The sequence below is a fragment of the Pleurodeles waltl genome, chromosome 5 (assembly GCF_031143425.1).
Source record: "Pleurodeles waltl isolate 20211129_DDA chromosome 5, aPleWal1.hap1.20221129, whole genome shotgun sequence".
Taxonomy (NCBI): domain Eukaryota; kingdom Metazoa; phylum Chordata; class Amphibia; order Caudata; family Salamandridae; genus Pleurodeles; species Pleurodeles waltl.
Genome location: NC_090444.1, coordinates 487,468,907 through 487,491,125, shown reverse-complemented (window position 1 = coordinate 487,491,125; position 22,219 = coordinate 487,468,907).

Below are 22,219 nucleotides of genomic sequence, written 5' to 3'. Positions count from 1 at the left end.
TGCCATCGCCAAGGAAGTCCGGGCCCTGGGGGTCCAGGTCAGACGGGCACCCACTGCCGCAAGAGGTGGGAGGACATCCACCGCGGGACCAGGAAGACCGCCGAGTCACTGCTGGGGATGGCCTCCCAACCTAGGAGGGGTGCCAGTCGTACCCTGACCCCCCTGATGTCCCGGATCCTGTCGGTGGCCTACCCTGATTTGGATGGGCGCTTGAGGACATCACAGCAGACACAAGGGGGTGAGTATCAGCACATTCTGCTATCTCTCTGCGCAGTGGAGGCGTCTGGGTGGGGGAGGAGGGTTGGGGGTGACATTAGGCCAGGGCGCTTTCTGTAGTGTAGTCCTCTCCTTTAGGCATGGCCCTGTGCTCCCGGCCCCCACCTCTGTAGGGTGACAAGTACAGCTATCGATGGTCCAGCATCACACATGTGCGCCTTTGTCGTCTCTAGACCTGTTGTCCTAGTCCGAAGTACTGAGTAGTGTACCCCGAATGCGCGGCTTAGTGCATGAGGCTCCTGTGTCTGTCCTCTCCGCCAACGGTGTTGACATTGCATGCACTCAACCTGGTCTTCGTTTTTCTCCCCCACCCTTCTTCTTCGTCTTCTTGTGCATCTGTGCATTAGCATCATCAGGCGGAGGAGAATTGGCATCGGAGCACAAGGGAGCTGCAAGTCACAAGGCCCCGGTGGGACCAGGAACAGACACCGAGGGCACCAGTGATCCGGAGGGCGAGGGGAGCACCACAACGGGGACCGGTGGTGACACCAGTGACAGCGACACGTCCTCGGTGCCACCCAGCGCACCAGCCCCGCCCTCCCAGCAGCCCCTCAGCCTACGCTCCGTGCCCGCTCGCCCAGGAAGGCGGGCGTCTCCTTCGCCCCAGGCACCTCAGCCCCTGCTACCCCTGCTGCCCTCAGTGAGGAGGTCATTGACCTCCTCAGGACCATCATTGTTGGGCAGACTACCCTTTTGAATGCCATCCACGGGGTAGAAAGGGAGGTGCATCGGAGCAATGCCTACCTGGAGGGCATTCATTCGGGTCAGGCTGCCCATCAACGATCGTTCAATGCTCTGGCCTCAGCACTGACGCAGCCATTGTCCCTGTTTCCAGCCTCCCTCTTCTGACTGCCTCCAGCCTGTCTCTGTCTCCTGTTCCTCAGCCTATCCCATCCACACCATCAGACCAGCCTGCACACACCTCAACACCCAAGGGCAGCTCATCCAGGCACAAGCACCACAGAACCCACAAGCATTCACGCAAGCAACACCCAGATGCAGACATTCCAACAGTCACTACCACCTCTGTGTCCCCCTCCTCCTCGTCTCCCTCCTCCCTCCCTGTGACGTCTACACTCACACCTGCATGCACACCACCATCAGCCAGTGCTTCCATCACCAGCACACCCTCCAGTCCTGTCCGCACACGTGCAGTCACCACCCCCACTACCATTTACACGTCCCCTGTGTCCTCTCCCACTGTGTCTGTCACCCCCTCTTCCAAGACACACAAACGCAGGCAGACACCCACCCAACAGCCATCCACCTCACGACAGCCTCCAGCACAAGCACCTGCACCCAAAGACAGCACACCTGACTCTCCTACAACCACATCCTCTTCCTCCACTTCCATCACCACTTCTCCTACCTTTTACCTTGGTCCTAAGAAAGTTTTCCTTGCTAATCTTGACCTCTTTCCCTCCACTGACCCACCCCCTCCATCTGCAAAGAGTCCCAAGAGCACCTCAGCCACCACCAGCCCAGCTTCGAGTGTCACTGTGGTGCATGGGTTCTGGAGCCCACCCTTTGCCAGCAGTGACACTTCAATCAGCAGCAAGGGGACAGCCAGCCCCCCACCAGGCAAGAAGACCAGGAAGCTAAAGGGCCGCCGTGAGAGGACTGACACGGCTGCCCCCAAGGAGCAAAGTTCGCCCACTTCACCAGCCACAACATCTAGGGGAGGCAAGGGCCCGAGAGCCCCATCTAAGGAGCGAAAGGGCAGCAGGGCGGAAAAGTCAGCCAGCAGGAGCGCGGAGCAGGAGGGGCCCACAAGCCCCATCCCGGGTGTTAGGAAGAACACCAAAGGGCCCAGGACTCCGTCACCGAAGGGTCCAGCAACAGCACGGTCGGAGGGCGACTGAGCAGGGAGTCCAGGCCAGGTCTGGCTCCCTTGACCTACTGGACGAGCACCGCTGAACAGGGCCCCGCCGTGGAGGAGAGCACCGCTGAACAGGGCCCCGCCGTGCAGAAGAGCACTGCTGAACAGGGCCCCGCCGTGCAGAAGAGCACCGCTGAACAGGGCCCCGCCGTGGAGGAGAGCACCGCTGAACAGGGCCCCGCCGTGCAGAAGAGCACCGCTGAACAGGGCCCCGCCGTGCAGAAGAGCACCGCTGAACAGGGCCCCGCCCTGGAGAAGAGCACCGCTGAACAGGGCCCCGCCGTGCAGAAGAGCACTGCTGAACAGGGCCCCGCCGTGCAGAAGAGCACCGCTGAACAGGGCCCCGCCGTGGAGGAGAGCACCGCTGAACAGGGCCCCGCCGTGCAGAAGAGCACCGCTGAACAGGGCCCCGCCGTGCAGAAGAGCACCGCTGAACAGGGCCCCGCCGTGGAGAAGAGCACCGCTGAACAGGGCCCCGCCGTGCAGAAGAGCACTGCTGAACAGGGCCCCGCCGTGCAGAAGAGCACCGCTGAACAGGGCCCCGCCGTGGAGGAGAGCACCGCTGAACAGGGCCCCGCCGTGCAGAAGAGCACCGCTGAACAGGGCCCCGCTGTGCAGAAGAGCACCGCTGAACAGGGCCCCGCCGTGGAGAAGAGCACCGCTGAACAGGGCCCCGCCGTGCAGAAGAGCACCGCTGAACAGGGCCCCGCCGTGCAGAAGAGCACCGCTGAACAGGGCCCAGCCGTCTCAAGCACCGCTCCGCTGGGCCACGCCATCTCAAGCACCGCTCCGCTGGGCCCCGCCGTCTCAAGCACCGCTCCGCTGGGCCCTTCCTGTCAAGCACCGCTCCGCTGGGCCCTTCATCTCAAGCACCGCTCCGCTGGGACCCGCCGTCTCAAGCACCGCTCCGCTGGGCCCTTCCTGTCAAGCACCGCTGAACAGGGCCCGCCGTCTCAAGCACCGCTCCGCTGGGCCCTTCATCTCAAGCACCGCTCCGCTGGGCCCCGCCGTCTCAAGCACCGCTCCGCTGGGCCCTTCCTGTCAAGCACCGCTCCGCTGGGCCCTTCCTGTCAAGCACCGCTCCGCTGGGCCCTTCATCTCAAGCACCGCTCCGCTGGGCCCGCCGTCTCAAGCACCGCTCCGCTGGGCCCCGCCATCTCAAGCACCACTCCGCTGGGCCCTGCCATCTCAAGCACCGCTCCGCTGGGCCCTTCATCTCAAGCACCGCTCCGCTGGGCCCTTCCTGTCAAGCACTGCTCAGCTGGGCCCCGCCGTCTCAAGCACCGCTCCGCTGGGCCCCGCCGTCTCAAGCACCGCTCCGCTGGGCCCCGCCGTCTCAAGCACCGCTCCGCTGGGCCCTTCCTGTCAAGCACCGCTCCGCTGGGCCCCGCCATCTCAAGCACTGCTCCGCTGGGCCCTTCCTGTCAAGCACCGCTCCGCTGGGCCCCGACGTCTCAAGCACCGCTCCGCTGGGCCCTTCCTGTCAAGCACCGCTCCGCTGGGCCCCGACGTCTCAAGCACCGCTCCGCTGGGCCCTTCCTGTCAAGCACCGCTCCGCTGGGCCCCGCCGTCTCAAGCACCGCTCCGCTGGGCCCTTCCTGTCAAGCACCGCTCCGCTGGGCCCCGCCGTCTCAAGCACCACTGGCACAATGACAGTGCCGGATCTGTCTCGAGCTACTGTTCACGGTTCACTGTGCCCACCATGCCTCCTCCTTGACCGGTGGAGACTGTTATCCACCTGATGGACTGTGGCTTTGCACTCCCCAGGATGGCCGAGTGGGCAAGCCACCCACTGTAGAGACTTGAGAGACTGTGGCTTTGCACTCCCCAGGATGGCCGAGTGGGCAAGCCACCCACTGTAGAGACTTGAGAGACTGTGGCTTTGCACTCCCCAGGATGGCACAGTGGGCATGGTGGCCCCTTCGTGGATCTGGCGTCGTGGACTCATGTGGCTGTGGTGCCCCCCCCTTCCCTTCCCCCTGAGGTGCCTGTAGTTTTTTCAGCAGATGCCCCTGCAGCGTTCTCTCCAAAGGACTCATGTCTCCTGTGTGGGCTTTGCCCTTGTGTTGATACACTTTGGCCCACGGACACTTGGAATATCTTTAGATGTGCAGGACTTATTGCCTCGGTTTATCGTATGCACTGGATATTGAATTGGTATTTTTGAATTGTTGTTGCTCTTTGACCGTGACTTATCAGTGGTTTTTATTTCCCATAAATTTCGAGTCACAATTTAATTATGTCCTTGCTTTTTTTACGGGGGTGTGGGTGGTTTCACTGTGACTTGTTGCTCTGCATTGGTGTGTACATGGTTTGGGGGGGTGGGTGTATCGCGTATGTGTGTGCACGTAACCTTTCCTCCTCCCCCCTCCCCTGTGTCGTAGGTGCAGTACTCACCGTTGTCGTCTGCGCCGGCGTTCGTACTCGTGGTAGATGAGCAGGTAGACGAGAGCAGGTAGGATGTTTAATTCGGGTTCCATGCTGTCCTCCTTCCTCGTGGAGTGCGTAGAGGTGCGCGTTTTCCCGTTCGTAGTCTGTTTCCGCCGTGTTTTTATCGGCGGTGCTCCCGCCCCGGAAAAGGTGGCGGATTGGCCGGTCATAATAGTGGGGGCGGTACATTGTCTGCCGCCTGTCTGTTGGCGGTGACCGCCGCGCTGTTTGTCGGTCCCGCCGTGGCGGTCGGAGTGTTAACGTGGCGGCCTGTGTTGGCGGTTCCCGCCAGGGTCAGAATTCCATTTTTTGGACCGCCGGCCTGTTGGCGGGTTGGCCGCCGCTTTATCACCGACCGCCAGGGTTAGAATCACCCCCATAGTCAATTAAAAGAATTGGCCTAGGTATAGCTTGATGAGTGTGAAATGGTGCGAGCCTATGAATACATAGCAGTAAGCATTAAACAGAAACATTAAGGCCCTCATTACAACATTGGCAGTAAATCCCGCTTACCGCCGTCCAGAAGTCCGCCAACACACCGCCGCAGCCACGGAATTCCGCCACAGCTATTATGACCCACAGCTCGGAATCCGCCAAAATTTAGACACCCACACAAGTCCGCCACACCAAAGGTCAGTGATAAACTGGCGAAAATAAAACCTCCACCGTCACCCCAACAGGAATACGCCCAAACTATCATGACCCACGAATCCACGCAGCGGTATTTCAACCGCGGTATTCCATTGGCGATACACACTGCTGCGCTCAAAATACACACACATCTACAAAACACATCCACATTGGACAAATCGAAATACACACACCTGATACACATACACACACCACTCCCACACACTCAATACAATATAAAACACACACCCACATCACCCACAAACCCTTACGACCACAATTGTGACTGAAGGCCAGAGAGAGACACCACCATCTACAAACTAGAATCCACAGGCACTCAACACCATCACTCACACAACATCCACGCACAAAACACCACACACCCCTAAACATCACCCCACACATCGCAACACACACCACCCCACACATCACCCACACCACCCCATGGCACCGTAAAGACACCCCAGGTTCTCTGAGGAGGAGCTCAGGGTCATGGTGGAGGAAATCATCCGGGTCGAACCACAGCTATTCGGATCACAGGTGCAGCACACCACCATAGATAGGAAGATGGAGCTATGGCTCAGAATCGTGGACAGGTTCAACGCAGTGGGACAGCACCCAAGAACACGGGATGACATCAGGAAGAGGTGGAACGACCTACGGGGGAAGGTACGTTCCGTGGTCTCAAGACACCAGATTGCAGTTCAGAGGACTGGCGGTGGACCCCAACCTCCTCCCCCACAACTAACTACATCGGAGGAGCAGGTCTTGGCTATACTGCATCCTGAGGGCCTCGCAGGAGTAGCTGGAGTAATGGACTCTGGTAAGGCAAAGCTTTCACTACTTCATCCCCCACCCTGCCTGCATGCTATCACATACCCCCACCCTCGCCCTCACCCCAATCACTCCAACTCCTCACAGATGTCCCACTATCACAAACCGCCCATCCCAACACCAAGCCCTGCATGCAACACCAAAGCATGGACACCCATCACCAATGCATGGCCACTGCACATACCCACACACCCCCCTAAACAATTATCACACAAGGTCCAACACAAGAATGCAAGCACTGGGGTACAGGGTCACCCACCCATTGCACACCTTGGCACACACAGATGCAATAATCATGCCTTTACACCCCTGCAGGACCCCCACCCAACGTCACCGGACAGGAGGTTCCAGACATGTCCACTCCACCCACAGAAGAGGCACACAGTGATGTAAGCAGCTCTGTCCAACTGGATCTAGATGACCAGCCCGGCCCATCTGGGACCTCAGGACAGTCGGTTCCCCTCACACTGGCACAAGCCACAACAGAGCCTCCCCCCTCTGGAAACACCAGCACAGCACCCACCCAGCGGGCCCATACCTCTGTCCCTAGGACACGTCAAGCAGCAGTGTGTCCACCACTACAGGGAACCCAGGCCAACCCACCACCCCAACAACACCAGGGACCTGGGGGCAGTTGTAGTGGGCACACGGTTGAGGGGACAGAGGCCCAGGAACACAGGGGAACTGAGCGGGCTGCTGTACGACAGGGGGAGGACAGGCTCTGGAACCCACTCTCCACAAGGCCCTCTCCAACATCATGGGAACCTACCACCATTCCCAGGAGACGATTGGCAACGGTACTGGCCAAGTTTCAGGAGACCCATCGGCTGCAGGAGGAACAGTATTTGGGGTTCAGGGAGGAACTCAAAGCCATCAATTCCACCCTGGGCACCATTGTAGGGGTGCTGAAGGATCTCGTCAACACCAGGAGGGACACTGTGGCACAACAAGGGGCCCTTGACACTAGCCTGGACGATGAACTGCCCACCACCTCCGCCGGCGCTAGTGGACAGGAGGCACCACCACGGGACCACGACACCAGCACCCCACCCCCTGCAGATGGAGAACCACCCACTAAACGGTCCCTGAGATCCAGGACAAAGACAGAGAGCCATGCCAAGACCCCCGCCAAGAAATGGCCACCCTGATTGTCATCCTTCTGTCCCACTTTGTCACCCTGTCCATCCTTAAACTGCCCCAGCTCCACTTCCTATGCCCCTTTGGACAATGCACCTGTGAGACTAATAGACTGGACTCTGCCATGGACATTCCTCCACCATCACCCCTCACCATTTTACAACACCCTCCAATATTTTGCACTTAAATAAACACCCTTAAAGCACAAAACAATCTGGAGTCAATATGTGCTTTCGAAAATGTGTATTTGCAATAACTGTGTAAAAATGCTATTTCCATTGTATTGTCAACATACCTATGTCACACAGCTCTAGTCCATGCGGAAACAAAGCAGATGTCACACAGTGGGACCCACATCTGTGAAATAGAAAGGGAAAGTGACAACTCAGGGTCCATACACTGGGTGAAAGTGACAGACAGATGAGAGGTCGAACAATTATATTAGATGTAGCAGGCAGTGATGTCTTCTTACCTGTGTCTCATTGGAAGTATTGATGAATCACTGTGTTTCTGTTGTCGATGTCCTCTTCTTCTGCTTCCTCGTCTTCACTGTCCACAGGCTCCACAGCTGCCACAGCACCTCCATCTGGACCATCCTCCAGCAGAAAAGGCACCTGTCGTCGCAAAACCGAGTTGTGAAGCATACAGCAGGCCACGATGATCTGGCAAACCTTCTTTGGTGAGTAGAATAGGGAACCACCTGTCATATGGAGGCACCGGAACCTAGCCTTCAGGCATCCGAAGGTCTTCTCTATAACCCTCCTAGTTCGCCCATGGGCCTCATTGTAGCGTTCCTCTGCCCTTGTCCTGGGATTCCTCACTGGGGTCTGTAGCCATGACAGGTTGGGGTAACCAGAGTCACCTGCAAATGTCGAGGGACAACTGTTAGACACACACTAACTCTTAGGGACATCCATAGACCCAGACACCTAGTCACACCGTATAGGGTCAATGTTCTCACCTAATAGCCACATACGGTGCCTCTGGAGTTGCCCCACCACATAAGGGATGATGCTATTCCTCATGCACTGAGTCAGGAAACTTGGCATTCACATGGGAGATGTACTGGTCGGCCAAACACACCATCTGCACATTCATAGAATGGTAACTCTTACGGTTTCTGTACACCTGTTCACTCCTGCAGGGGTTGGGGTACAAAGGCCACATGTGTCCCATCAATGGCACCTATGATGTTGGGGATATGTCCCAGAGCATAGAAGTCACCTTTCACTGTAGGCAAATCCTCTACCTGAGGGAAAAAGATGTTGCTCCGGATGTGTTTCAGCAGGGCAGACAACACTTTGGACAACACGTTGGAAAACATAGGCTGGGACATCCCTGATGCTATGGCCACTGTAGTTTGAAAAGACCCACTTGCCAGGAAATGGAGTACTGACAGCACCTGCACTAGAGGGGGGATTGCTGCGGGATGGCAGATAGCTGACATCAGGTCTGGCTCCAACTGGGCACACAGTTCCAGGATTGTGGCACAATTAAGTCTGTAGTTTAGAATTACATGTTGCTCCTCCATTGTCGACAGGTCCACCAGCGGTCTGTACACAGGAGGATGCCGCCATCTCCTCACCTGCCCCAGTGGACGTGCTCGATGGAGGAGAACAGCGAGCAGAGAGTCAGCCAACACTGAGGTACGTAAACACAACTTTATTCCACAATTTTCTAAAACCGCTATATGCATGTCTTAGTGTGTATGCAAGGCCTAGATATGTGTGAAGCATTTAAAATTAATGCCATGTGGCCCCCTGAAATGGCAGCTGCCTGACCTGTTATGTGGGACAAGGGGATATGAGGTAACTGCGCTGGCGTTGTACACTGTCGCAGTAGGCGGTCGAAGACCGCCGCGCAATCCTGCTTTGGTTAACATTGGACCCTCTGGGTCCCAGGAGCCAATGACGATGTACGGTGGCAGTGACGGTACGCACCGCCACGGACGTGACTGCCATTTTCTTACTGTTCACTCACTTGATACCTAATCTTTGACAGGAGAGGATCTACACTGCAAGTGCTGCTGTGACCTCAATCTGGAAGAGACAATGGCTCATGTGTCTGGGGAAAGGGACCCTGCCTTCAGCATGGAGAAGGTGGAGAAACTAGTGGATGGGGTCCTCCCCCAGTACACGCTACTCTACGGTCCTCCAGACAAACAGGTAAGTACACTGTGAGCATGCCGAATGGGCAATGCCTGTGTGGAGTGGTGTGGATGGAAGATGGTGGGGTGGAGAATGAGGCGTGCATGAAATGACGGTGAGTGCATGTGCGTCATGGCAAGGGTAGGGATGCGGGCCAATGACTGACGGTGCAAACGGTTATATCTTCTCCTTTTCCCCTGTACTATTCATGTAGGTCAGCACCCACCAGAAGAAGGATATTTGGTGTGCCATCACCAAGGAAGTCCGGACCCTGGGGGTCCACCACAGACGGAGCACCCACTGCCGGAAAAGATGGGAGGACATTCACCGCTGGAGTAGAAGATGGTGAAGGCCCAGCTGGGGATGGCCTCCCAATGTGGAAGGGGTGGCTGTCGCACCATGACCCCCCTGATGTTCTGGATCCTGGTGGTCACCTATCCGGAGTTGGATGGGCGCTTGAGAGCATCACAGCAGCCACAAGGGGGTGAGTACACTCTCATTCAGCTGATTCTGCGCGCATTGGATGTGTCTGGGTGGGGAGGTGGGCTGTGGGTTCCCCTAGGCCAGGGCGAGTTTAGTATGCAAGGTCCCTTCGTAAGGCAGGCCATGTGGCACCCCATCCCACCAGTATTCAGAGCCAACTACACAGAGTCAGGCTCCTGTGACTTCCATGTGTGCAGCAATCGGGCATAGGCCTTGTACCCCATGTCCTGGGTATTAATTAGGGAACTCGAAGTGCACGGCGTAGTGTAGGGGGCTTATGTGTCTGTAGTGTCCGCCAACGGTAGCGGTATTGCATGCACTCAACATGTCTTTCTTCTGTCTCCCCCCCCTTTTTTGTGGTCTCCCTGTACTTGTGTGCATTAGCATCATCAGGCGGAGGAGCAGTGGCACCGGAGCAGGAGGGAGCTGCATCCCACATGGAGGAAGAGACAACGGAGTCTGAAGCCACCAGTGGGACGGAGGGCGAGGGGAGCTCCACTGCGGGGACAGGAGCAGAGACCAGCGACAGACTCCTCCTCTGATGGGAGCTCCCTTGGGGTGGTGGGCCCCTCTGTGCCCACTGCATCTACAGGTACAGCTTCCATCCCCCCCTACCTGCACCGCCCTCCCAGCAGCCCCTCAGCATGTGCCCCATGGCCGCTCACTCAGGAGGGTTGGCATCTCCTTCGCCCCAGGCACCTCAGCCCCTCCCCCAGTCAGCCCTGCTGCCCTGAGTGAGGAGGCCATTGACCTCCTCAGGTCCCTCACTGTTGGGCAGTCTACCATTTTGAATGCCATCCAGGGTGTAGAGAGGCAGTTGCAACAGACCAATGCATACCTGGAGGGCATTCATTCTGGTCAGGCAGCCCAACAGCAAGCTCTTCAGTCTCTGGCCTCAGCACTGATGGCTGCCATTGTCCCTGTGTCCAGCCTCCCCCCTCCAACTTCCTCCACCTAGACCCAAACCCCTGTACCTCAGACTATCCCAAGCACACCATCAGACCAGCATGCACACACCCCAACACACATAAGCACCACACATCCCACAGGCACTCACACAAGCATCATACCCATGCACACATACTAACATCTACTGCCTCCACTGTGTCCCCCTCCTCCTCGTCTCCCTCCTCCCTCCCTGTCTCGTCTCCACTCACACCTGCATGCACTACATCTTCAGCCACTACGTCCATCACCAGCACACCCATCACCACACCCCGCTCACTTGCACTCATCACCCCCACTACCATTCACACATCCCCTGTGTCCTCTCCCAGTGTGTCTGTGAGCCCACCTCCCAAGGTACACAAACGCAGCCACACACCCACCCAACAGCCATCCAACTCACGACAGCCTCCAGACCATGCACCTTCACGCAAAGTCAGCAAACGTACACCTTCTACAACCACTACCTCTTCCTCCACTCCCAAACCCCCTCCATCTACCCATCCCAGTGTGTCCAAAAAACTTTTCCTGTTCAACCTTGACCTCTTCCCCTCAACTCCCCCACCCCTTCAGTCCCCTAGGGCCCGCCTTTCCAGGTCCCAACCCAGCACCTCAGCCACAACATCGGCGGGAACAGTGGTGCCAGCAGTAACCGGCTTCTGGAGTGCGCCAAGCAGCATGGCAGCCAGTGTGCCAAGGAGCCAAAGCACAGACAGTCCCCCACCTCAAAAGCATAAAAGGTTGACCAGTGGCCGGCGGGAGAAAGGCAAAACATCTACCACCAAAGCCCCTCCCAGGAGTACAGTTTGGGGTTGGAAGACAGCTGCGCCACCATCCAAGGGGGCGGAGGGGCACAGAAAGACAGGCAAGTCGGCAAAAACCTGCACGGCAGACAAGACCACCACAAGCACCGCTGCCAAGGACACCGCCGCCCCAAGCACCGCTGCCAAGGACACCACCGCCACAAGCACCGCTGCCAAGGACACCGCCGCCCCAAGCACCGCTGCCAAGGACACCGCCGCCACAAGCACCGCTGCCAAGGACACCGCCGCCACCAGCACCGCTGCCAAGGACACCGCCGCCACAAGCACCGCTGTCAAGGACACCGCCGCCCCAAGCACCACTTCACAGGACACCGCCGCCACCAGCACTGCTTCACAGGACACCGCAGCCACCAGCACCGCTTCACAGGACACCGCTGCCACCAGCACAGCAGGCCAATGAGCGCCAAAAGCTCTGAAGCTACTGAGGCCACCACGAACAGGATGAAGCACTCTAGGCACAAAGCCCCCTCCAGAACCAGTGGAGAAAGGCATCCACTCACCCAATCCTTGGCAGGATTAAGCACTCTGGACACAAAGCCCCCTCCAGAACTAGTGGAGAAAGGCATCCACTACCTCAGTCCTTGGCAGGATGAAGCACTCTGGGCACAAAGCCCCCTCCAGAATCAGTGGAGACTGTTATCCACTTGAGAGACTGTGGCTTTGCACTCCCCAGGATAAAGCAGTGGGCAAACCACCCACTGTAAAGACTTGTGAGACTGTGGCTTTGCACTTCCCAGGATGAAGCAGTGGGCAACCCACCCACTGGATAGACTTGTGAGACTGTGGCATTGCACTCCCCAGGATGAAGCAGTGGGCAAACCACCCACTGGATAGACTTGAGAGACTGTGGCTTTGCACTCCCCAGGATAAAGCAGTGGGCAAACCACCCACTGTAAAGACTTGTGAGACTGTGGCTTTGTGTTCCCCAGGATACAGCAGTGGGCAAACCACCCACTGGAGAGACTTGTGAGACTGTGGCTTTGCACTCCCCAGGATACAACAGTGGGCAAACCACCCACTGGAGAGACTTGTGAGCCTGTGGCTTTGCACTCCCCAGGATACAGCAGTGGGCAAACCACCCACTGTAAATACTTGTGAGACTGTGGCTTGGCACTCCCCAGGATACAGCAGTGGGCATGGAGCCCTCTCGTGGATCTGGCATTGTGCACTCATCCGGCTGAGGTGCCCCCTCTTCCCTTCCCCCTGAGGTGCCTGTTGTATTTCTATCTCATGCCCCAGCAGTGTTCTCTCTGTTTAGATCGGGTATCTTGTGTGGGCCTCGCTCATGCATTTTGGGCCCAGTGGTCCACGGACTTTAATGGTGGAATACTTTGGACTTGGATTCTTGGTGTATATAATTGTTTATAGTGTGTATATATATATATTTTTGAGTACTGGATTTTATTAGATTACTAACGTTCAAATCATTTCCTTTTGTCTTTGCATTCTTCCGGGGGGGATTGGGGGGTGTAACTGTAATGTATCAATCTGTATTGGTGTGTGTGTTGTAGTGGGTGAGGTTGGGGGTGGGGGTGTTGTGTGTTGCGTGTGTGTGTCGCTCTGTTTAACCTCCCCCCTACCCTGTGTCATAGGTGCAGTACTCACCATGGTCTTCGCCACCGGCGTTCGTGCTCCTGGTAGAGGAGCAGGAAGACAAAGGCAGGGAGAATCTGGAGATCCGGTTCCATGGCGCCCTGGTTCCTCGTGGGGTGTGTAGAGGTGAGTGTTCTCCCTTCCAAGTCCTATTTCCGCCGTGTTTTTGTTCGCGGTGAATCCACCCCGGATAAGGTGGCGGATTGGCCTGTTGTAATACAGTGGGCGGTACATTGTCCTCCGCCTTTCTGTTGGCGGTTACCGCCGTGGTGTTTGATTGTACCGCCGTGGCGGTCAGAGTGTTAAAGTGTCTGTCTACGTTGGTGGTTTCCGCCACGGTCGTGATTCCATTTTTTTTTACTGCCGGCCTGTTGACGGTTTTACCGCCGCTTTAACACCGACCTCCAGGGTTGTAATGAGGGCCTAAATGTAGTATGATATGACATCAATATTTACAAGAGCAAAAAGGTACGCTGAGAGACTGGAATAAAAGAATGATTTTGCGAACGAGCATAAGCAGAGTCTATTGGGCATCAGAATGTTTGAAGAAGGCTGGGAAGCGTAGGAAGAGAGCATGGTTATCTGAGGTGTGTGAAGGCGTCAGCAGAAAGCAACGACAGGCCAGCAGGAAGGAATCACTCATGAGGAGTGGAAAGTCTGTCTTTAGTGTGAGGGATTTGTTGATTAGTAGAATGTTTACTTCTTCCCTGAAGAAGGATGTGGATAGGTTGCATCTGATCTCAGGCAGGAGTGAGTTCTATATTTTGGGGGCAATTCCATAGAAAGACCTGTTGTAGCTTTTGTTTTTCTGGAATTTTTGTGGTTTAAAAAGTAGAGAGTTTGTGCTTCTGTAGGATCTGTTTCCACCTAATAGGGTCAGTTTCTGGGTCAGGTACAAAATATATTGTGGTGCAGTGCTTTATGGTTCATACATGCAATTTGAAGATGGACTCTAGCCTAATAGCATAGCTGTTTCAGAGCTTGGTGGTCCTGGGTGATGTGATCACTTGTCTTTGATACAGTGATAACCCTTGCTGCCACATTCAGAGTAGCTTTTAACTGTGCAAGTGTGATTTTTGGGGGTCCACTAAGATAATGCTAATATAGTCTAATTTTGATAAAACAAGAGCTTGGACCGCTATTTTTAAGTCTGCCATGGGGAGAAATGGTTTTAGTTTCTTTAGTGCATATAATTGAATGATGTTTCCTCTGGTGGAGGTACTGATATGCTTTTCCATGGAGAGTGCATTGTCCAAGATTATTCCTTGAACTTTCACAGAGATAATGGTGTGTGGCATACAGTTCAAGACAGTAAGATGTGGACACCAGTCTCTGACACTAGGAGTGATTGTGGGAGGTAAAATCTATAAGAATTCTGCTTTAAGGGCATTGAGTTTGAGGTAAGCATGAGTCAGCTAATGTGTTTTACACAGGGTGTTGTTGAGGATATTGATGTCTTCAGGAGAAGTGATTTTTAAGTAAAGTTGTGTGTCATCTATGTACATGTGGCAGGAAATGTGGGCTAGTTTAAATAATTCAGTTAAGTAGATTAAACAATGTTTGGAAGAGAGTAAAACCTTGAGGTAAATGTAGCAGCCCTGGTGACTGATCAGAGAGGGTTTTAAGTTGATTGGGATGCACTGAGATCTGTTATGAAGGAAAGAGGAGAACCTTATCAGCACGGTAACAGAGAGACTCATTCAATTACTTCTATGAGTTGCCTTCCAAGGACTATCTTACAGGTCATTCCTTCATAATAGTTTGATAGTATGATTCTTATGAGTTTTTCTTGCATACAGTAGTGGCAGATGTGTTTCCAAAGGGTTTCTCTGTCTATGCTGTTAAAGGCCTTCTCATAGTCTATGAAGTTGACATAGAGGGGTGAGTTTCATGCCATGAACTGCTCAATGATGATGCGCAATGTTGCAATCTGGTCTGTGCAGGATCTATCTTTGCAGAAGCCAGCTTTCTGGTCTTACATCAGAACCTTGACTTGTTGCTTTATTTTGTTCAGGATAACTCTCCTGAACAATTTGCCCAGCATATCCCTTTGTACTTTGCGCTGTTACTTAGGTCACCTTTCTTGGGGATCTTGATGAGCTATCCCTTCTTCCAGTCTGATGGCATCTTTTGTTCTTCCCAGATCCTTACAAACTTGGGGTAGAACATGTCTACTGATGTTTCAATGTCTGCATTCAGTGTCTCTGCAAGGTCCTGCTGCCTTCCCATTTCTCAGATGTTTGATGGCTTGGCGCATTTCTTCCATGTCTGGTTTGCTGCAGTCGATTGGCAAGTCCTTGTCAGCTGACTGTATTTCTGGTGGAGACCGCAGCACAGGCTGGTTTAGCAGTTCCTCAAAGTGCTCCCTCATTTTCGGTGTTGGTCTTCTTTACCCAGCTTTGTCTTTCACATGTCTTTTTGGTTTACTGTATGTAGGAGAGAGTTTCTTGTTATGTCATTAAAAATGGCAGAAAAAGCAAATGCTCAAGGCACATGCACCGAAACTAACAAGGGAACAAAGAGACGCTTCAGAAAAGTCAAGCAAAGTTTCATCTAAGGTCTTGACACAGAAGCCCAGGAAGCAGCAAGCCATGGATACTTATTTTAAAATGGAAAAAAGGATGTTATTGGTCATGCAATTTTCTTTTTGTTAATATATCAAAATAATCTACTACAACAGACTATTTTTTATGATAAAGTGTAAGTATATTGCTATAATCTGTAAATAAAAACCCGAACACTTCTAACATTAGATTTGTATTACATTTATAAAGATTTTGTATCAGGTCTGCATTATTGTAAATTGCAGACCTGACTCGAAATGTAGGTTGTTACTTATAAACCATGTGAAATATTTTGTTCTGTTGGTTTATAATTACTAGTAATTCAGTGGAAAAGAATGGGCTGTCTTGCCTTAGTTTGCATCAAAAGGAAGTTCCTTGCATGTTGTATGAGGTTTGCCATCCATCCATCAGTGGAATGTAATGCAGACCCATATCTACATTCCTATGTTGACATGGATTTGAAACAAAGTTTTTACCTATTTGAGGCTCACATGAAGAAAATGGGGCTTGGGTGTGGTGAAGGAAATACCTATGTATGAAGAGTTCTCTTCGTGTAATAGGAGCTTACAAACGTACTTGAGCTTGAGGTTGATGAAAGACAAGCCTTGGCATGAAGAGCGCTATAGAGATCAGAGGCTATCATAATAGGGGCTTGCTCACATAATGGGGCTTAGGTGTGTTGAGGAACTGCCCTCCATGTGAGGAGTTCTGGGCAGAACTCAGGCTGTGTGCAGTAGAAGCTTAACATGGGAAACTGGCCTCTGCATGAAGAGCTCTGTACATGGTGAAGGTTGAGCCTAATCAGGGTAGGCAATGCAATGGGGTTTGGTGTAGTGTGGTACTGAGCTCCGTGTTAGGAGCTGTGTGCAAGGCTAAGGCTGTGTGCAGTAGGGGTTTGGGATGATTAATTCATCTGTCCATGAAGGGCTCTGTACATACCAAAGCCTATGAGTTGTTAGGGCTTGCCCAAAAAAATGACAATTGAGTGTGGTGTAAAATTGGCCTCTGCATGAAGAACTCTATACAGGATGAAGGCTGTGCATAATAGGGACTTGGCCATGTAATGGGTTTTGGGTGTTGGAAGGAACTCAACACTGTATGAAGAGCTCTGTACAGGACAATGGATGTGTGTAAGAGGAGCATGTGCTGATGGACTGACCTTTTCTTGAAGAGCTCTATAAAGGACAAAGACTGTATGAAGTAGGGGCTGTGCACGTAATGGGACATGGGTGTTATGAGGGACTAAACACTGCACACAGAGCTTTGTACAGGGTGAGTACTGTGTGTAGTAAAGCGTTGCCCACGTAAAAGAGGTTAGGTGTGGTGAGAGTCTGGCCTCTCAATGTAAAGCTCTGCATAGAGTGTAGGCTGTCCATTATAGGCCCTTGACCATATAACAGTGCTTGGATGTGGTGAGGGACTAGCCCATGCATGAAGAGCTTTGTGCAAGGCCAAGGCTGTGTAGTATGAGCTTTTGATGATGGACTGGCCTCTTCATGTAGGCTCTGTAAAGGTTGAAGCCTGTGCATTGTAGAAGCATGCCCATGTCATGAAGTTTGAGTGTGGTGAAGGACTGGCCTCTGGGTGCAGGAATCTGTATAGGGCTTTCCGGCATAATAGGACGTGGCTGTAGGAAGGGGCTGATCACTAGCTATCCCAGGGGAATGCCCTCTAGTGAGTCTGTTCTTGGTGCACAATGAAGATGCCTACTTGTTCCCTGTCTGATAAAAGTCAATATTTGACCGCTCCCTACAGTGAAATGAGGCATTTCTTTTTTCTGAAGTTTGCGGTCCGATGCAATTCTCAGTATTAGTCTTCTATTGGAGGTTTGCATCAGATTTAATGTGGACTTGCTTGTTTTTTCATTGACTCCCTTAGTTCTGAGTCAGTAGTTAGCTTCCTTCCAAAGCTTCCTGGGAACAGTGAACATGGAAACTAGTATGTGCGGGGCAGTTCAGCAAAACAGTGACTTAAAATGAGCTCTCTCACAACCAAATGATACAGTCTATTATAATAAATGTTTTTTCTGCCACACCCACAGAATCACCCCAATACCACTGTGTTTCCTTTAGAATGTCCCTTAAGTTTCTAGGATAATTCTCAGGAATGAGGCTAAACTTAGAGTAAGAGCTGCCTTTATGTGATAGTACTTTTCCCTCTCTGTATCCTTTAGATTCAGGGTGATATTCCTCCTATGAGATGTATCGTACTCCACAAGACAGCCCCTAACCCTTTCTTCCTTTTCATCTAGCTTACGCACTTGAAAGCCATATTATGAACAGCATAACACTTATCAATGCCATTCACAACCACATAAACAGGCCAGCTTCATTAGGAAGACTACTGTCTTAGTACACCCTGCTGGGTACCTTATTATCACATTCACAATCCTGGTGGGACTTTGATACAGACTTTTGAAATCAAGCACTAAACTGGACCCCAGGCTTACTTCATCTATGATCAACACCTTCATTTTCCACAGGGCGTAATAGAGCTCCTACTTTTTAATATTCCATTATTTATACCTGTAATGACACTTTTTTTTCTCTGATGTGTCACTGGTGAGGTAACAATGATTTATCTTGATTTGGAATATTTCATCAAGCACCCTCCACAGCCTGTAATACGGTAGTGCATGGTTTCTTCATTCAGTTCTGCTCCTTGCTGATTTGAGTAGTGTTGTACCACTTCAGATAAACAGAAATTTGCTTGTGCTGAACCTCTTAATGTTTTGTATGTTTCAATCATGTTTATTTTGACAAGACAATGTCTGTATTCTCTGGATCCAAAATTACCGCTTTTCTTGGAAAGATTTCCAAACCTGTTGGCATTTCGTGGTTGGCCCCAGATTAAGGCAAACATTTGTTTTGGTTTCCCTATACTTGTCTGGTTGGTTACACAGCTCATATACTTCACATTCCTAAATTGACAACATGTCCATGCTGAAGCTACATAGTTTCTTTGCGAGAATCTTATGGATGATATTCAGTACTAGAAATCCCTCATTTCTGTTTGTTCTGCCTTATTGACCTATAACTTCATATATTGTGCAACTGCTGCCAAGGTATCTGCAAAAAACTGCACATCCACATCTATTTTAACAATCAATATACTAAAAATTAGCCCCAGGTGAAATAGAAAGTAGGTTTGTTATGTAAATTTCCTGAAATTAAGCCATTATGTTACTTTGTCTAATTATGAACCATTTGCAGCAATATTTTACTGCAAGCACACAAGAATAATGTGAATGGCAAGAACATGCACAGCTATAACTTAGACCGCTTGTGCTTTTCATGCCATCCTTTCACTGCAAAATGTGTCCTTATGTCAAATATGATTCAATTATATCCATTGTAGCTTCATTAGAATCTTATTAAAATAGAACAGCATCCTTCATGTAGATGTGAGGTTCCTCTTGTTTGAAACTACTTTCTTTAGAAGAAATCCACAATCTCTCCCAGTCATGGATTTTTAGATGGATATGGAGTGCAACATGGCAAGAAATCTTCAGTAAATTTGTCTTCTAAGATTTGTAGGGTCAATTGAGCAAAGTTCAGTAACAGTTTTCATGCCTACGCCTCAAATGATTGAATTTGCTTTCCTGTGAAAATCATGAAGACCATCTTAAGCATACTGAGCATGTTGGTGCACCCAAGTCTCAAAGATGCACTTGACATCGCTTGGTGTGCACTATCAATATTCTTTTGTCACTCATTAAAAATCTTAATGAATCTTGATTCAGGAATTTCTTCCTTATTGCGTATTTGTTGGAATAGGTCAGTGGCATAAATGTTTCTAAAGTGTATATCCCATGTTCTCTCTGTAAGCTATTTCTTCAGAATATAACTGGCTTACTCTGTATTCTGATGGAGATACTATGATGAACAATCACCTTATCACCTACATAGTCCACAAAATAAAATTATGGAGGCGCACCTGCCCTCCATGCTTTTTCGCCCACACAGTTCTTAGTTCGCATTCTGGTTGTCACTTCTTGTGCATTTCTTGTGCACCTTGAGATAACATACTCCATAGTTGCATCATATCTATTTTTCCTTCAGGCATTGGAGAGCTACTTTTACTTTTTCTAGACTAACTCTTGATTTTTTTTGTAAGCACATCATTCATAATAACAACATTTGGCTCAGGTACCTGGCATCCAATGCCTAATTTTCTATGTTTTCTTCCAACTCTAATAGCAAGTAGAAAACCTGACTGTTGAGTCCCTTCAATAGTTTATTTGGGTGCAGCTTTGAGGGCCTTGGTTATATACAGACAATTGCTTGAGAAGGGTATAATGTCCGTTTTATTATGCTTTATTAGACATTCAGAAGTCCATTTACTAAATGCTCACACAACGCAGAGCAGCACCCAAAAAGGCTCTGCTGCTTTGTGTGAGAAGGAGAGAGCAGAAAAGGAGGAAAGCAGAGATAAGCAGAGGTGAGATAAGCCTGGCCCAGGGCTGAAGAGGTAGGATTAAAGAGAGGTCCCCATAAGCACCAGAAGGAAACAGCATAGGATTAAGGGTCAACGTATCCTTCCTGTTCTTGTGGCCCCTGCTCTCAGTTGCCTGCCCGCTTTCCTCCATCATCTGTTCCTCAGCAGTTTGACTGTTGTTTGGGACTTTTGTTGCAGGGCTTGAGCTCAGGGAGTGGCATGCTAGTCACCTGCTATAATGGAGAGGAGTGAGTTGAGTGGAGCATGGGGGAAGATAGCCTATGAGCTGGTATGGCCTGGGCCCATGGCCCTCCACAGTCTCCCCCAAAATCATTGAAAAGGATATCCTTGCCTTCCACAACAACTTTTTTGTTGGTTCCACTTTGCCGTCCAGAGCATCAGTACTCTAGAGTGAGGCCAATAAGCCTTTTTTAGCCACCTAGTAGAGGAGAGTGATTATTCTGGATATAGGTTGCTCAGTGGGCAGCGGGGGGTAATTTGATTACATTGAAGCTTCGGAGCCTTGGAGATCCAGTGTGCTGAGCACGAAGCTCTCCAAGATCTAGAGCGTGGATCACAGAGAGAGAAGCCATCATGTCCATGTCCACTGCCACCCCTGCCTACCACCACTTGCCTGAATTTGAGCCCACCCACTCACCCATCCACTCACTCTCCCACTCACTCGCCACCCACTAAACCTCTTTGGACTCGACGGTCAGTAGAGTGAGGATGCGGCTTTGGCCTGGTGGAGTGTGCTAGCATACTCAACAGCATTTATTGTTTGTTTCGGTTACGAGGCCTGTCCCTTTGGCTCTTGATCTGCCAATTTTCCCATCAAGGCCTTAATAAGGGTCACGAGCAGAGGTTAGTAATTGGCCCATGTTGTAGGGGTTTCTTTTATCACTGAAAAAAGATAATCTCTGTCAGATTCTGCCAAAAATCAAGATCAAACATATTAGATCTGTCAACCTTAGGGTAGCTGTAAGAAAGTCCTCCTTTTTGCCCTGGTCACCCCCAAACATTTTGGACAGATACTGATGGTTACTGACTCTTGACTGTGCCCTGGGTACAGCTTACGAGTTCCAGGGCCAGGGTTCTGTGTAAAGTGGATATGCAAATTAGGCTAATTATAGTTGGCAGTATCAACCTACCTATGAGTCCCTAGTACATGGTAGGGCATGTAGGTTTAAGGACTCCAGGATAGGTAATGCACCCATAGGTGTACTGCTGAGGTGCCCAGTATCATAATAAAGGCAGGCCTGCCTTGCTGGCTACTTTTAAGCTAACATTATATGCAAATTCGACTTTGGTATTAAAAGTACTTCCAAAGTTTTAAATGTCCTTATTTGTAGACATATGTCAACCCTAAGGTGTGCCCTAAGTGCCCCTATGGTGGGTGCCATGTAACTATAGGCAGGGGCCTTATGGAAATTGTTTTATAAGCCCTGGTGAGGTCAAAAAGCCAAATTTATTTTCCCTCACTGTACTGAATGGCCTTTATAGGCAAAAATGGAGACACTTTATTTTAATTAACAAAGTCCCCATAAGTGTCAAATATCTTGAGTTTGGATTTAATATAACCAGTTCAGGTAAAGAGCTTTAAAACTCTACCTGAAAGTTGCCAACTTCAGCTCTGTCGTACACTTTTCTGATTGGCTAGCCTGTGGCAGCCTGGCCAGGCTGCCTTGATGAGGTGCGAAGAAGCCTGGGATGAAAACAAAGGAAGTGCCTATGGGAGGAGATCTGCCTCAGCAGATGGTGAAATAGAATGGGGAAGAGCAGCTAAACTGGTCTTCAAAGGCAGAGAAGGACATTTGGAACAGCTCAGGACCTCCCGCATTCCCTGCAACCCCAGACAAGTAGGTGCCCTCTTGATTAGATTAGGAGAGGGCAGGAGAGGGATGTGTTTAGGATTTTTAGCCACACCAGTGGGTGGGCTCAGCCAGATGTAACCTCTAAAAATAAATTTTGCCCATATTGGATTTTTGAAGCATGTTGCTACCTGGGATTGATTTGCACCCCACTTCCAGGAAGTGATCA